Consider the following 15,453-nt stretch of genomic DNA (forward strand, 5'->3'; position numbering starts at 1 on the left):
ACGTGTTATCGAAAACCGCTGAGCCCTCCCCCCCCTTTGTGTTTCTTCTTCTTCTTTTTCTCTTTCTCTCTTTTTCTTTCTCTCTTTTCTCTCTCTCTTTCTCTTATTCTCTTTTCCTGCCTCCCTCCCTTCCTTCCCTCCCTCCTTGCTTCAGGATCTTAGGACTAATTCAAGGAATAAGTGATACACAGGAAAGGTGAAAGCTTTAGCCACCTAGCCCGTGTGGGGGTGGCCTTCAGGAAGTAGGAGTCACCTGCCCGCTGTTTTCGCTCGCCCTCTCGCGCACACGGCCTTTCCCCAGTCTACAGGGCAGGGCGCCTGTCCTGGTAGTAGGGGCGCCCCTGTGTAGGGCACCCTCTCCGTTACTGCGCAGATACAAACTGGCAGCAGCTTTGTGGTGGGTAATGTATATCAAGAACCGTGAATAGATTATTGTATACACTTTTAGGGGATCAGTTAAGGAGGTCATCACGGATATACACAATCTACGGAGCAGTTTCGTGTAGCATTACCCGTAGGAGCAACAGACGGCTTGACTATGCAACAGGAAGGGATTGACTCTGCCATGTACAACGACGTGGGTGGGACTAGAGGGTCGAGGGTATGACGCTAAGCGAAGCAAGTCAGTCAGAGAACACAAATACCATATGATTTCACTCCTATGTGGAATTGAAGATACAAAACATGAACATAAGGGAAGGAAAAATAAAATCAGAGAGGAAGGCAAACCGCAAAAGACTCTTAATTGTAGGAAACAAAGTGAGGGTTGCTGGAGAGGAGGGGGTGGGGGGATGGGGTAACTGGGGGATGAACTTTAAGGAGGCATTTGATGTAAGGAGCCCTGGGTATTGTATGAAACTGATGAGTCACTAAATTCTACCCCTGAAACTAATAATACCCTATATGTTAACCAAATTGAATTTAAATTAAAAAAATATTTAAAGGGATTGGCTAACTTTGTAGCTATTAAAACTCACATTTTTTTAAAGAATGTTCTTGCATAGAAACATGTGACCTAATGTTAAGAGGAAAAATTCAGATTATAAATCTGAACATCTACGAATATTCCAATATTGTGCTGTCTCTGTGGCCCAGAATAAAAAGGGCTCTATCTCTGCAGATGATGTTAAAGAAAATTTTATTGTTCCTTTTTGTAGTTTTCTGAATTTTATAATTTTTTATGGTGAAATACATATTAGATCTATAAAGAAAGTTTTTATTTTGGGTTTTTTTTTTTTTAAGTAAAGAGATTCCAGTATATTGAGGTTGATATAAATGTGTACAGCTCCTAGAATTAAGCAGTATGATTATAACTTTAGTTCTGGAAGGCATTTTAAAGATCAACGGATCCAATTCCTTTATTTTACAGATGAGAAAAACGAGCTCAGAGAGCTCTTGCTTTCACTTTCAGCAATAAATAAAATACATGAGTAAACAAATTAAATTAAATTAATTAACAATTCTATCAAATAAGCAATTACAGCCAAGATGAGCTAAATTCCACATTCCCTCTGACTACTTCCTTGATCCTCCCTGCTCACCTGGGAGCACAGTCACCTTGTGACCCCTCCACCCCAAACCCTCCCCCCCCAACCCCCCCCTCCCCCGCCTCCCCCACCCCCCCCCCCCCCCCCCCCCCCCCCCCCCCAACACCCTCCATCATCTCACCACTTGCTGCACAGTCTGTGCCACTGACAGAAATTCCCTGGACTCTTTCTGTCGGTATTCAGGAAGAAACTCAATGTTGGTGATGCGAAACATCCCAACAAAGTAAAAAGCATCTCTGCTTTCTGTCTTACCTGTAAGACAGGAGAGAAAGCGGGTAAGGGACTCTTCCCCTCTGTGTGGCAGTGACGCACTGTCTGATATATGTCAGCATCAAGCTCCTCAAATGTTTGTGTCATTTATTTACTTATTTTAAAGATTACATTTATGTATTTGTCAGAGAGAGTGGGCAAGCACAAGCAGGTGAAGCTCTAGACAGACAGAGAAGCAGGCTCCGCGCTGAGCAAGGAGCCCGATGTGAGACTCGATCCCAGGACCCTGGGATCATGACCTGAGCTGAAGGCAGCTGCTTAACCCACTGAGCCACCCAGGTATCCCTGTTCAAATGGCTTTATTGGACAGCTACATGTGTTCCTGGCTCATAGCCTGGGAAGGCTCTAAATGAAGTTAATAACAGCACTTCCATTATCAGTAGATCACCATTTCTCTTAGGATAGTCTGTTCTCTCTACTGACTCCTGGTAAATACTTCTGAGCGAGACTAAAAGGTAAAAGATAGAACTTGTTGACTTTATACACATGCTAGAGTCACTAAGGGACCAAAAAGAGGATATGCAGTTTCCATGGATCCTGAGTCTGAAGACAGTGAGGAGGTAAGAAATGTCTACTCTGAGGTCAAGTGAGCATAGTGGGGGAGAAGGGAAAGGCCCTCTGGCTGATGGTCACTGAGCTCCTGGGGGCTCGTCCTTATCTGACCTGTGAGGTTGATACGCAGGATGCTGGGCGAGTCTTCAGCTCTGTGCAATACATGGAGAATTCATTCTTCCTCTGAGCCACAAAGCCTGGTTCTCAGCCCAGTGTCAGGTCACTCGTACTTAAATACTCTGCGCGGTGAGGACCATGGGATTCGGTGTCAGGTCTGCCCAGAAACCACTGATGACGTGACACAAGCAAGAACACTGCTGTGTCTGACTTGCCTTAGAGCACCTGACTATAGCTTGGGGAACTGTTGCGGGGGCGGGGGGATGGGATTAGGGGCTCTTCTTTCTGCCTTTCGTTTTTGTTACCACAGTTCTTACTCCTCGGCGGTACCCTTCGCCTGGCTCCCGCGGCCGTGGTACATTTCTCCCCTTTGATGTATGTCCCACTATATCCATAACTTCTGTCTGTATGTCTGTCCTTTAAGAGTAACAGTAACTTCTTTTTGTCCCTCAGTATCTTTCGTAGCTCTGAAGCTCAATAAATGTTTGAGGGAAGAAAGAGAGAGAAGAGTGGCAGAGGAAGAAAGGGAGAAATTTTCTCTGCTAGGGTAATGCCCAACATTGAATTAGGCTGAATTAGGAAGAAGGGGCACCTAGGGGAGTGACAGGAAGCCTCCCCCTTCATGTGAGCCATCCAGGGTCACAGTAGCCCCATGGGGGGAGTGAGGCTGTGTAGGTGTGGGGGAGGGGCACATTGGCAGAAGGCCTGAGCTGATGGGCTAGATTTGTCTGTTCAAGCTATGCGACCTTGGATGGATCCCCTTGACTCACTACCCTCCCAAATAAAACAATGTTTGTTTTCATTTCTGATTTTCAAGGAACTGCTTCTTAGATTTTTGTTGTTGTTGTTACAGACTCTAAAATTTGAGTGAAAGCCATGCCTTCTATCTAGAAGCTCACACAGTCTTCCTGCATCAGTAAATACTCAAGGGTCCGGATAACAACAACACAAGTGAGATCCATTTACCCTCGAACTAGATTACGTTTACCCAGCTCTTCAGCTCAGCCCAACGTACAATAATCTGCATGGTCACAATATTGTTGTTTGTTGAACAGTTCTCGGTTGTTCACATCTTTTGCTTATACTGCTCCATCTTCCTGAAACGTCCTTCTCTGATTTTTCACACAGACAACAGACTGCTTCTACACAGTGATGTCCCAAATCTTTACAGAAAGATGCTAAGGACATTCAAATTTATCAGGGGAGGGACGGCAGAGAACCAATGGGAAATAAGTTGGTTTGTTCTGGGTTGGGATTGTGTTTTGTGCTTCTTTTAATTGCCTGTTTACTTGACTTCCTTCCCTAGCCTTCAAGCTCCTTCAAGATACAGATTCTGTCTGCTCTCCAGCTCTGCGTCCATGCTGTTCACAGGATGCAGCTCATAGTGGGCATATCAAGATATGAAAGAAATAAATTTTGAACCACCAGTTCATGAAGCCTTCCCTGGACCCTATTCCTGGGCAGATTAGATGCCTCTCTTCTGTGATTACAAAGTAATTGCTTCAGCAAAAAAAATAAGATATTAAAAAAAATTAAAAATCAACTTGCATCCCCTCTCCAGCACTGAACTGAGTTTTCTGAAAATGGAAAACGCGTCTGTGAGCTTTCTGAAGGTAGGAGATATATCTTGGTATGTCTGATGTCTTACATTATGCCTTGCAAATGTTAAGTAATCTGTGTGTATGTGTGTGTATATATACATACGTATATATTTACGTATATATATGTGTGTATATACACACACACACACACACATATATATATATCTCCTGAACTGTTTAATACAATATTCATTCATCCTTTGCCTATAAATCCTGCCTCACAACCAATTTTTAATATCCTTGAGAGTACATGTATCTTGTATCAAACATATTAACATGTACGGGTTGGAAGTTGAGCGTCAGCCACCAAATGCTATAGGTACTGAGCGGCATGGGTAAGTACTCTTTAAGAAGAAGCTTAGTCAGAACTCCTGTCCAAGGGGCACCTGGGTCTCTCAGTCGGTTAAAGCCTCTGCCTTCGGCTCAGGTCATGATCTCAGGGTCCTGGGATTGAGCCCCGCATCGGGCTCTCTGCTCAGCAGGGAACCTGCTTCCCCCTCTCTCTCTGCCTGCCTCTCTGCCTACTTGTGATCTCTGCCTGTCAAATAAATAAATTAAATTAAAAAAAAAAAAAAAAAAGAACTCCTGTCCAAAAGGATCAGTCAGATAGACCAAAGCATAACCAATCAGCTTGACAAAAGCATAAACACTGCGGAGAGAAAAATGCATGAGTAAAAGGAAGCTCGGGAGCTGGAAATGTGAGGTTGCCTAGAAACCAGCAGTGGGTGGGATGAGGAAATGAAACAACTGAGAATCCCATTCACTTCTTAAAGCTAAAAATGCATTACATTTCTGAACTTACCCAAAGCTCCTGAGCGCCTCCGCAGCTCTTGTCGTTCTATCCCCCATCCCTGCTCCTCCTGCCCTCCCGTGGCAAGAAAGCAGTGGTGGTAAAAGAAGGAATGGCAAGGACAATTCTGCTTTCTTCCTCCCTAAATCCTCCACAGTCTGGGGAGTGGCTACCGGTCAGGCAACTTGGGAAATTCTCTCCGACATACCCCAGGCAGCTGGGGCACGCAGTGCCGATGCTGATACCACAGGACAAAGCCTAGCCCCAAAAGAACACGGGTTTTCACTCACTGATGTAGAGCCACAGAAGTGTCCAGGCTATGACTGCGAGGATGAAGAGAAATACGGTGAAGACAATGATTTTGTTTTGGACATTCCAGAAGGGAGCTTTCTTCTTGGAAGGCTTCTTGGGTTTGGCTTTGCTGATGGGTTTTCGAGGTGCTCGTCTACCTGGCAGCTTCCCGTGGGCACTGACCACCTGAACTGAGATATTGGATATCTAAAAAAAAAGAGAGAGAGAGAGAGAGAGGGAGAGAGAATAAAAAAAGAGAGAAGATAAGAAAGAAAAGAAAGGAAAGAAAGGGCGAGAAGAGAAGAGAAAAAACAGTCTAGAACTCATGTGGACTGGAGTCACCCAGTCAGGAGAATCTTAGTGCTAAAAGGCCTCAAAATATCAGTCTACATCATCAATACAAGTGTAAAAATGACTTCCATTAAATCATGTAATTGAGAAAAATCAGACATTATATGAACCCCAGTGAATTATTCATTGTCTGAATCCTAGATCCTCTCCTCAAACTCTCCAGTTCCACTAAGTAGATGCTGTAAAGGATGGACCCGAATTCCCTGGAGGGTGGCCCAGAGGACCTGAAGGTCAGGAGGTCAGGAGTCTAGAAGAGTCCTCTCATGTGCACCCAGCTCACTGTGGGAATAGGTGGGTGTTTCACGTATTTGTATTATGTTGCCTTTCTCCCACCATCAATTTCTTCTGTCTGAGGCAGGACTGAAAATAAGAATATAAGTGAGTGCCTTATAGAAACTAATTGATTTCTCACTTATGGCTTCCTGACTGGGTGCTAGAGGAAAAAAAGTTGACATTCCGGTTTTCGTGCAAGGCTGTGGAATAGAACCAGGGCTTCCTGTGTGTACATAAGACAGCCAGTGTGCTGGTCAGGGACTCAGCATCTCAATGGCAAAAGAAAGAATTATTTAAAAATAAAGAATGAAATAGAAGACTCGGAAAATTATTGGTTTTAGCATATGGATCTGCGAAGTATCCTGTGCAAGAGGAAAAAATGCATTATTTAATTGTTTCCCTCCTCTTTTTTTTTTTTCTCCTCTACCCTCTGTCATCTGATGCTGTGAATCCTTTAATAATGTATGCAAGAGTTTAGCTTCTTTGAAGGAGAGATTTATACATGTCAGGGTAACTAAACTCCAGTGATGAAATAACTTTTAACCACACATTCCTTTAAAGGCAACAATCTAGCACACCAGTTCCAAAGAGATCATCTCTCTTTTGAGTGCTCTTAAAGAGTTCTCTCATTCTCTTATACTCTCCCTCACTCTTCCATTCAAAGTCCATGTCTTTAATCCTACCAGTTAATGGGATAATATGTGGCCAAGTATATTCTGAATTATTCATGGCCCCCTCATTCTCTTTGCCAAACACCCTTGTCCACCCCTGGAGTGAAATGTAGCTTATATCCCTCCCGGTGAAACTGAACTAGACCAAGCTTCATTGAATGGGATGTCCTGCAGGTTTGAGGCTGGTGTTTCTCCAGAGAATAACATTCTCTTGCAGGACGAGCTATGGTGCCAAATTATTTTCAAATATTTGCCCAAAGAAGTCAAAAAGGGAAACACACAGAAATGCTGGCGCGTGTAGGACTGACAAGGCCAAGGTTGGGTCCTTCGGGGAAGGAACACATTATAGGCCGTTTCAGTTAGCACTGATTAAATTTTAAAATGGAATTTGTATAGAGATCAGTACAATTTCCCTGGAGTTTTAGAAAAACAGTTGCAAATCAATTGCCAAGTACAGCACTTTGAAACAAGCTCACATCGGTCAAAATCCATTAAGTACTGTAAGAAGATCAAGTATGTTATTGCTGGCTTTATTTGCATAAAGTCACATAGTCTCATTTTACTAACCAGGTCGCCAATAAATGGCATTCAAGCAAGAGAGAAGGCTTCCCATGCTGTACTTACGCTCACATCCGCAGGTTTGGATGAAACGTCAGTGTTTTCTTTGTCCATTGTTAGGTTTTCCCTGTGTGAGCACAGTGGGGTCTCAAAGCTAGTTTTTATCCTCTCACATTCTCTCTTGAGAATGGGTGGCTGCGTTCAGGCTAGCTTTCAGAGGGAAGGAATCAATTTACCTCCACCCGTCCAGTTCAGAAACTGAAGCTCCCTCATTACTATATAGTGAGCGTTAAAGGGACCTCGCACCCCAACTTGGCACCCCAAACCATAGGCTTCTTGACATAACTCCTTACCAGTCAGGCCCTCAGAGCAGAGCCTCAAAGCAAGATCATCTCAGGGACACCTGCAACAATCTGAAAATATTTACAAGTCTTTAAAATATTGCCTCTCAGTTTTAAAAGTAATAAGAGATGAAAAGTTAAATCAAATGTTTAAAAATTTTTTTTTACCGGTATCTTCTAAAGAATTTACTAAGAGATCCTGTTCTTTAGAAATCTCCACAGCATTTCTCCTGCTTGGATCCTGGAAGGTTCCAGAAGCCTTGCTCTCTGACCCTGCTCGTGACCGTGCAGCTACAGGCTCTGAAAATCCCCATTCAAGGGGAATTTTTCTTTTTTTCTCCCCGGTCCTGCAGTCCTCTGTCAACATGGGCCTTTTCTGGTGAGAAGGCCCTGCCCTCGTCTCCCTCATTCCTGCCCACACCAGCCTGAATTAGGCTCAAGGGTGGGAAGTGGGGAATCAAGAGGGGCGCTATCCTTAGCAGGCAGGGGAGGAAAAGGCCAGGCTTGCTCACGCGTTTCATAGCTCGTCCCTGTGACACAAACAGGCTTTCCTGTGAGCACAAAGCATTAATGGAAAGCAGATCAATGGCCCTTTAGATGAGAAGCACTGCTCCGGACACAATCTCCGGCCTCACTCAAGGGCCATTTGTAAGAAAGCACACGAGAAACTGCCGACAGAAAGTGGTCAAATGTTAGTCAGGTGAGGACAGAATGACACACAAACTATGTCATGTACTAATTCATTTCCTGGCTTTGTAATTTATTAATAACACTGATGAAATAACTAATAATGCTTTAGGCTTTATAAGATGGGGAAATCCAAAAATAAAGCTCTGTGTAATTGTCCCTCTTTTCTGTATTATTTCCCTTATTTCTAGAACTACTCCGTCCACCTGTATAAGTAAGCTCCATGTCCTCAGCAGTGGCCACTGACAAAGACTCTCTCTTTGAAAATCAGCCCTGAGACAGGCTCCTCTGAGCCCTCTTGTTGACGAGGCCTCATCCCTTGGCCCTATCCTCAGTCTACCCAGCCCAGCTGTAGCAAGAACGCTGCTGTGAGTTTAGTGAGAATTCCTTCTGCCCCACAACCTTGACATCTGATCACCCTTGATACCCGATCAAGGTCCTCATCCCCCACCCTTGACGTGTAAATCCTTGGCCTGCCTTCAGTGAGAATCTCCCTACCCTGATGTCTTCTCAGTGATTTTCCACCCACTGGCCCCTTACTCTGCTCACTAACCACAAATCACCCGCTGTCTTTGCTGTGTCTGGAATTGGGCTACATCCTGTCCTGCAGTCTCTGTCTCTCTTGCAATGGCCCTGAATAAAACCTGTCTTCGGAGCCTTTCCCTGGGTGTCCAGCTGCTCTATTTTCTCTTTGACATCGCCATGACTGGGAAGGGATAGCAAATCACAGGAGGCTACGCTCCATGCACAGGATTTTAAAACAAGCAGAAAGCCAACCAACGTCTGCTTTATAGTATTACCGTATACCAGCAATTCTAAACAATGTCTAAATAATAAATACTCCTCCCTGAAAAAAGCTCTGACTGGGATAAGTTTGAAACAATTGCCACCTGTTACTAAAATGAGTTTTAAAAATACGTATATACAAGCTTCAAATGAGCTCATTTTTATTCTCATCTTTCAGTAAATAATGAATGACACATGGACGTTAACTGAGAGACTCCCATGTACAGCTGGTCTCGAAGTCAAGACTCTGTGACACATGCTTCTTTCAGGAGTAAGTTTCTAATGGTCTGGATTCATTTGAATTTACTCGGCGCAGAATCCTGGGTCTCTGACAAACCCTATGGAGCTGCATATTCCTGCATTTAAAGCATTTGTACAGTAAAAAGGTGTAGCATAAGCAACAAGAGTACCATGACAAAGATGAAGAAATGTAACTTCAATATTTCATTTTTGTTAATCCATGTGACCATTGGGAGTACATTTACATTGCAAATTTAGAAGAGGTATACAAGGGCGCCTGCATGGCTCAGTCAGTTGGGTGTCTGACTTCGGTTCAGGTCATGATCCTGGAGTCCTGGGATCGAGCCCCAAGTCAGGCTCTCTGTTCAGTGGGAATCTGCTTCTCCCTCTTCCTGCTGCTTCCTTAGTTGTACTCTCTCTCTCTGTCAACTAAATAAATAAATAAAATCTTTTAAAAAATAATAAAACGGGCATATAGGGTATAAACTGCAAAGTGTAAAAATTTGTATATAATATTTATATGCGATTCTTATTGACTTTATTTTTTACTATCATAATTATGATACAAAAGTGAGTACAATTTTTCAGTTTTTTCTAGTTATTATTATTCGTGTTATTTTGTGATTATTACTGTAATGATTTTCATTGTATAAGAGAAAAGATTGTTAAAAAACGATCCACTCTAGATGGAGAGCTATACGATAAAGCAAGTATAGCAAATGTTAATGGTTTACTCCAGGTGTGTGTGTATATGTATTTACAGAACTGAATTTTTTCTGTTGTATGTTTGAAGCTTTTCTTGATAAAATGTTGGGGGTGGTGTGGAATTATCATTTTTGGGGTTAAAGACTCTAGACAAGCCACTGGTTTTGAAAGACAATGATGAAGAAAGCTGGGATGCAAGATAAAGTCTGGGCGACTGAACCTCCATCCATCTCCCTGATGCCTTTACTGGCACAGAAGTTCTGCTACAGAGCCCCTCCCTTCAATTCCAGAGCACATGATCAAATCACAACGCCAGACAGAGGTTGGTGCTTCTTATCCTAAGCCGTGTGAAAGTGAAGAGGTTTCTATTCCCTTCCTGGGAACAGAAGTCCCTGTGCTACGTGCTGACTGACAGGCTAGGGAGATAGTGTGCAGTGACCTGGATTGAAGGAGAAACACTTCTCCGCTGGATTCAGCAGTGGTCCTTGGGAGCCCACGACTGACCCAACACATCAATTCAATGCACGCAAATATTTTTAAAGTGTCAACCTTCTATCAAATGGCAAGCCTGGTGCATCCGAGGGTCTGAAGGTAGGGCCAAGTCATCCATCCAACCTGAGAAACGTTCTGAGCCCCTGGCATAGAAGGCAAGTAGCAGGTGCCACCTCCACCCTTGCACTCAATTCAGTAAAAACATAGAGTTGGGCTGAAGAGCACTTGAATAAACTAGACCAGAAGTGATCTACAATTCAGCCCTAACCAGATACACCTAGAGGGCTCAGACTGACCCACGTTGGTAAAAAGCATTTGTACAGAAAGCGATCCCTGTTTTGACTTGGTCGAACATCTGGTTCCCTGTAGGTGCTGAATCGGCTCAGCGCTTGATGAAGGAATGAATCTGCCCCAGCTAAAAAGTATTGACTTTGGAAATTATGCAAAGATCACTAGATTATAAAGGGATACTTTGTTTGAAACCAACTTTATAACTCAGATTAATCAGGTTGAAAGGCTAGGATTGGGGAAATGACAGAAGTGATAAAACATGAAAACAACATATGATAGACTTAACTAAAACAGAGAAACCAAAATGAACTTGACGCAGGAAGGCTTGGAGAAAAAGGAAGAACAAAAACAAGAGGAGGAGAAAACAAAAAGACAAGAGCAACAAAATCACTTTAAAGGTGTATCCCCTGGCATGACTGGGCCTGGAGAACATCTCTCTTCATAGCGGAGTCAAGCCTTACACCATTCCGCAAAGTAACATTTCCCCACCAATTTCCTTTGTCACGCTGTGCAGCACTCTGAACTCCAGCGTGTCCTACCAGCTTTCCCAGAGGCTATGTGCATGTTCTGGAATCTGAAATAAATCCCATTCAACTACTTGCTCATTATCCTAAATCATTCCCAATTAGAAGCCCCGATGGCCTTGATGTAATTTACAAATGACAAACAAAGAAATATCTCAGCATATGGTCGGGTCATTTCTGTCAAAGATCAGAGGCTTGGGAGCACAGCTAACATCCAAATAAACACATTAGTGATGTGGTAAAGCAACAATCCTACCCTCCACCACCCCCTAACACAAGAGAGCCTTCTGATTTTCATAGCCTGATATTTCCAAATTGACTTAGGCCTTTTCTCCTAAAACACAGTTTGGCTTTCCAACATTTCCTATCCTAATCGGGGAAAGTTATAGAGCGTGGAAGCAGGTATTTCTCCCCTTCTTTTTGCAATTACGAACCTGCTGTAGGTTTCGTTCCAGCCAGTACATAGCTGTGTGTGGTTTCTGTCACAGTGGTTGCTAAATTCTTTTTTACTCATTTCCACTGGTATTTCTATTTGATTAAGGTTTACCTAAAGCCTCAAGGGATCTCAGGGAGGGGTTTATTCATCAGTGTCTCTCCTGGGCTGTCCCACTGAGCCTGATCTCACTTTAGAGTTCTAAAACATGGTTGGCAATGATGTACTACATGGTGTCTAACAGAACATTAAAAAAAAAGTCACCAATTTTCAGAGTTAGGTCACATTTGCTTTATCTCTTTTTTATATGAACATATAACTTTTTTCTGAAACATTAAAAATAATTAATTAGTTAGTTAATTAATTTTAAAAATATGGTTGGTGGCACCTGGTTGGCTTAGTTGGTTGGGCATTTGCCTTTGGCTCAGGTCATGATACCAGGGTCCTGGGATTGAGTCCCGTCTCAGGTTCCCTGCTCTGCAGGGGGTTGGGCGGGGGCTGCTTCTCTCTCTCCGTCTGCCCCTTTCTCTGCTTGTGTTCTCTCTCTCTCTCTGTCAAATAAATTTTAAAAAATCTTTAAAAAGTAAAGCATGGTTGGGGATATCCTTGGACCTAGCATCAAGAGGCAAGAGGTGCCAACAGAGTTTTATTGTCTTTCCCCAACAGGCTAAGTGCCTCTGACTTGTTGAGGACGATTGTTGCCATCCTCTCCCTTTCCCGTCAAGCATAAAGGGCATATGAGTGGATGTCTCTGCTAAGTGATCATTTGCTACATCAATGTGCTCCAGAAAGATTCCATGGTATCTTTGCACTTCTTTCACAGGTGAATGTTACCAGAAGTCCTTGACAGCGCCAAATGCCAGTTATCCGCAGCTGTCAGGTGCCTCGGTACAGGTGCCTCAGCCTCACTGCAGAAATTAGCGTCTTACCAAACCCAGGAGAGGCTGGACTCTGTCACCTGGGCTGGTATCAGGCGGTAATCCAGAGGCCGTGAGGCAGGGCTGCGCCAGTAGGGGGCGCCAGTGCCTGACTCTCCCAGTGATGAACTCAGGTCGGCTGAGGCAGTCTCCCTTCTTAGAAAAAGCCCAAGGGCAGCATGAGACTTGACATATAGTAAGCGCTCAGAAAATCTTGGCTAATGTGTTAATTAATTAGTAATTAAGAGCATCTACTAATTATCATGGATTAAGGAATACAACATTGTCAAATACCTAGTTTCCCTAGAATTATTTCTTTTTGCCACACAGGGCTAGGTGTATTACAGACTAGTTTGCTTCTCAAAAATAAAATATTCTGCCCCAGAGGAGAGCCTCACTCACCTTAGTCTAATCCTGGCCTTAATTAAACGATTCCAAAGAAAAGGGAAAATCTACGTAACATTGATATAGCTTTGCAGGAATAATCCTAATGAAGAGTTAGTTGTATGTTCAACGCTCACATGTAAGACAATCTATATTAAGTATTGGTTGCTCCTCTATACACCAGAGCACTCTGAATTCAGGAAGAAATTAAACACATCTTTTGAGCTGGGTCCAGAAAATTGTACATATTTGTGTTTTCCTGAATTACAACTGTGAGTACCTACTCCGGGAAGATAAAATGCTGGTTGAACGCGGGCGGGGGGGGGGGGGGGGCAAGTCTTCACCTGTGTATCTCCCAGAGCCCAGCAGTGTGTCTCAAATGTGGAAAGCAGCTTAGTATAAGGAATTCATAAAACTCTGGAATCATCATATTCAGAGATCAAATTTCTAGTTTCCCCATAACTAGCTATGAGAACTTGGCAGTCCTTCTGATCCTCACTTTTCTTATCTGGAAAACTATGTAAACACTCCCCTTGCAGGACTGTTATATGCATTTGAAGAGATGAATTATACAGAGTGCCTGACACTTAGTAGGTGCTCAATAAATACCTTTCAAATGAAATTCCCTTAGCTCATTATTTTTTTCCTTCAGTTGTTTTGAAACAGGATTTCTTCTCAGGCAGACTTTCTCATTTTGCAGTCTCTGGGAGCCAAGCTCATTCCATCCTAAGACTGATGCAGTGTTCTCCCAAAGAATTATTGATCCAAGAATGTGGAACCAGCATGGATCTTTAATTTTATCCGACAGAAGGCAATTCAATATCTGTTTCATTAAAATAAAGGTCAATAGAGCAATAATCGCTCTAAACCCAGTTGAACCATAGTGAAATTTATCCTTGCTCTTCAAAATAGCTTTGCATTCTCTGCTCAGGGCCATAAAAGTTGACATATTTATTTTGTGAGTATATAATAGGCTGATATGGCTATCAGATCTTTGATTTTGCTGAATGACAAATTAACCATATTTTGCTTTCGTCCTCTTGCCTAAGACATTCAAGTTGAATTCTAGAAGTAATAATTTCTGTTCTGGTCTGATATTTTGCCTTAATTATTATTTTTTTTAACCAGTTGACTCTTCTGTCTTACCAACCCTGCATACGTCAGAGTCAGTAACAAGCATGAGCAGCTCATGGATTTAATGTGCTCTTTGGCAGAGATGAAGAATGTTGGGATTTGGGGTTAAGACCCAGCAATCTTAAAACTCTTTTGCAGCTGCTCAGGAAGAACACCAGGTTCCACTAACATCTTAATTCGCAGATGGTGTCTTTCAAGACATTCGTGCCCGTATTTTTTAAGTGATAATGCTGATGAGAGCATAGGGAAATGGCCACACTTATCCTTCTTCGGGGGAGATAGTGACCTGAAGCTTACTCCTCATTCACGTACCATGAGGGCATTACCAAACTCATGTGAAAGATGACCTTGACTCTGCATCATTCAAGAGGCTGACTGAATGGGGACAGTTAGCTTTCGAACCGTCCAGGCGAACCAGGCATATAAAATCACTTGCAAGAATGTTGTGCTCATTTCTGCCAGTATTGCTACCAGAAGTTACTCTGTGCTTCTTGTTACCATAGCAGTGAAAGATTCATAGTCAACAGAATTATTTTCATTTTAATGACTGGTGAGATGAGCAGTTTCGAGGCGACGGCAATTACATTTTTCATCAACAATAATGCAGCAATCTATTATGTCATTAAAGCTTTCTGTAAAGGATAACTAAAATGACAGCACGCATAGAAATAAAAGCACAAAACAAAAACAAGGCTTTATGAAAATTGAGCTTTGCATTTCCTCTGACGTAAGACCAGCCTCAGTCGCTGTTGTTGGTGGGAGGGGTGATCGGAAAAGCAGACAACTCTGGCCTAGTCTGTCTGCCTGGAGTCAGACATTTTCTGAAGTCATCTTTCTGTGTCTGACATATTAGACAACCAGAAATGGGACATATGGTCACACTGCAAGCAGGCACAACACTGCAGATGTCACTAGCCATTAGTAAATCTTTTTATTTCCAGGATCACCAGGAGACTTGATCTTGGCTCCTAGGTAGAAACTGATGTGTGAAGCCAAGAAACTCCTTGTCTTGATCCAGTGATGGACTTGAAACCATCACCAAGGAAAGTTCTACAGAATCCACATCAAGGGGAACTCTGACAAAGCTGACCGAATTAGTCTTTTGAAAAATAACTTGAGAACAAACAATTTTGATGCCTTCTTTTTAAGATCCAGACCTTTAGCTCAGTCTCCTGGAGGTCTAAGATGGAATTAGGCTCTGAGGTGGTGGGTACCCACCATGACCCTGTTCAAGGACACCCAGCAAGGCTGTGTCTGGAAATGCAAGCCCGTTCCTCATTATTTTAACGCTGTGGTGTGTAGGCAGATTGTGGCAAATGATAAGGAAGCCCATACATTCCCAGGATGGCACAAGGCAGAGGTTCCTGGATTCAGTCTCCTCTGGCAAACATTCCCAGACCAGCTCAGCCCAGAGAATTTTCCTTCAGAGAGGCCAAGTGAACATGGCTCTCATTTGGCCCTTAAACAAGCAATGGATACAAGGAGCTGCAGAGTGATT

This window comes from Mustela nigripes, chromosome 2 (assembly GCF_022355385.1).
Source record: "Mustela nigripes isolate SB6536 chromosome 2, MUSNIG.SB6536, whole genome shotgun sequence".
Taxonomy (NCBI): domain Eukaryota; kingdom Metazoa; phylum Chordata; class Mammalia; order Carnivora; family Mustelidae; genus Mustela; species Mustela nigripes.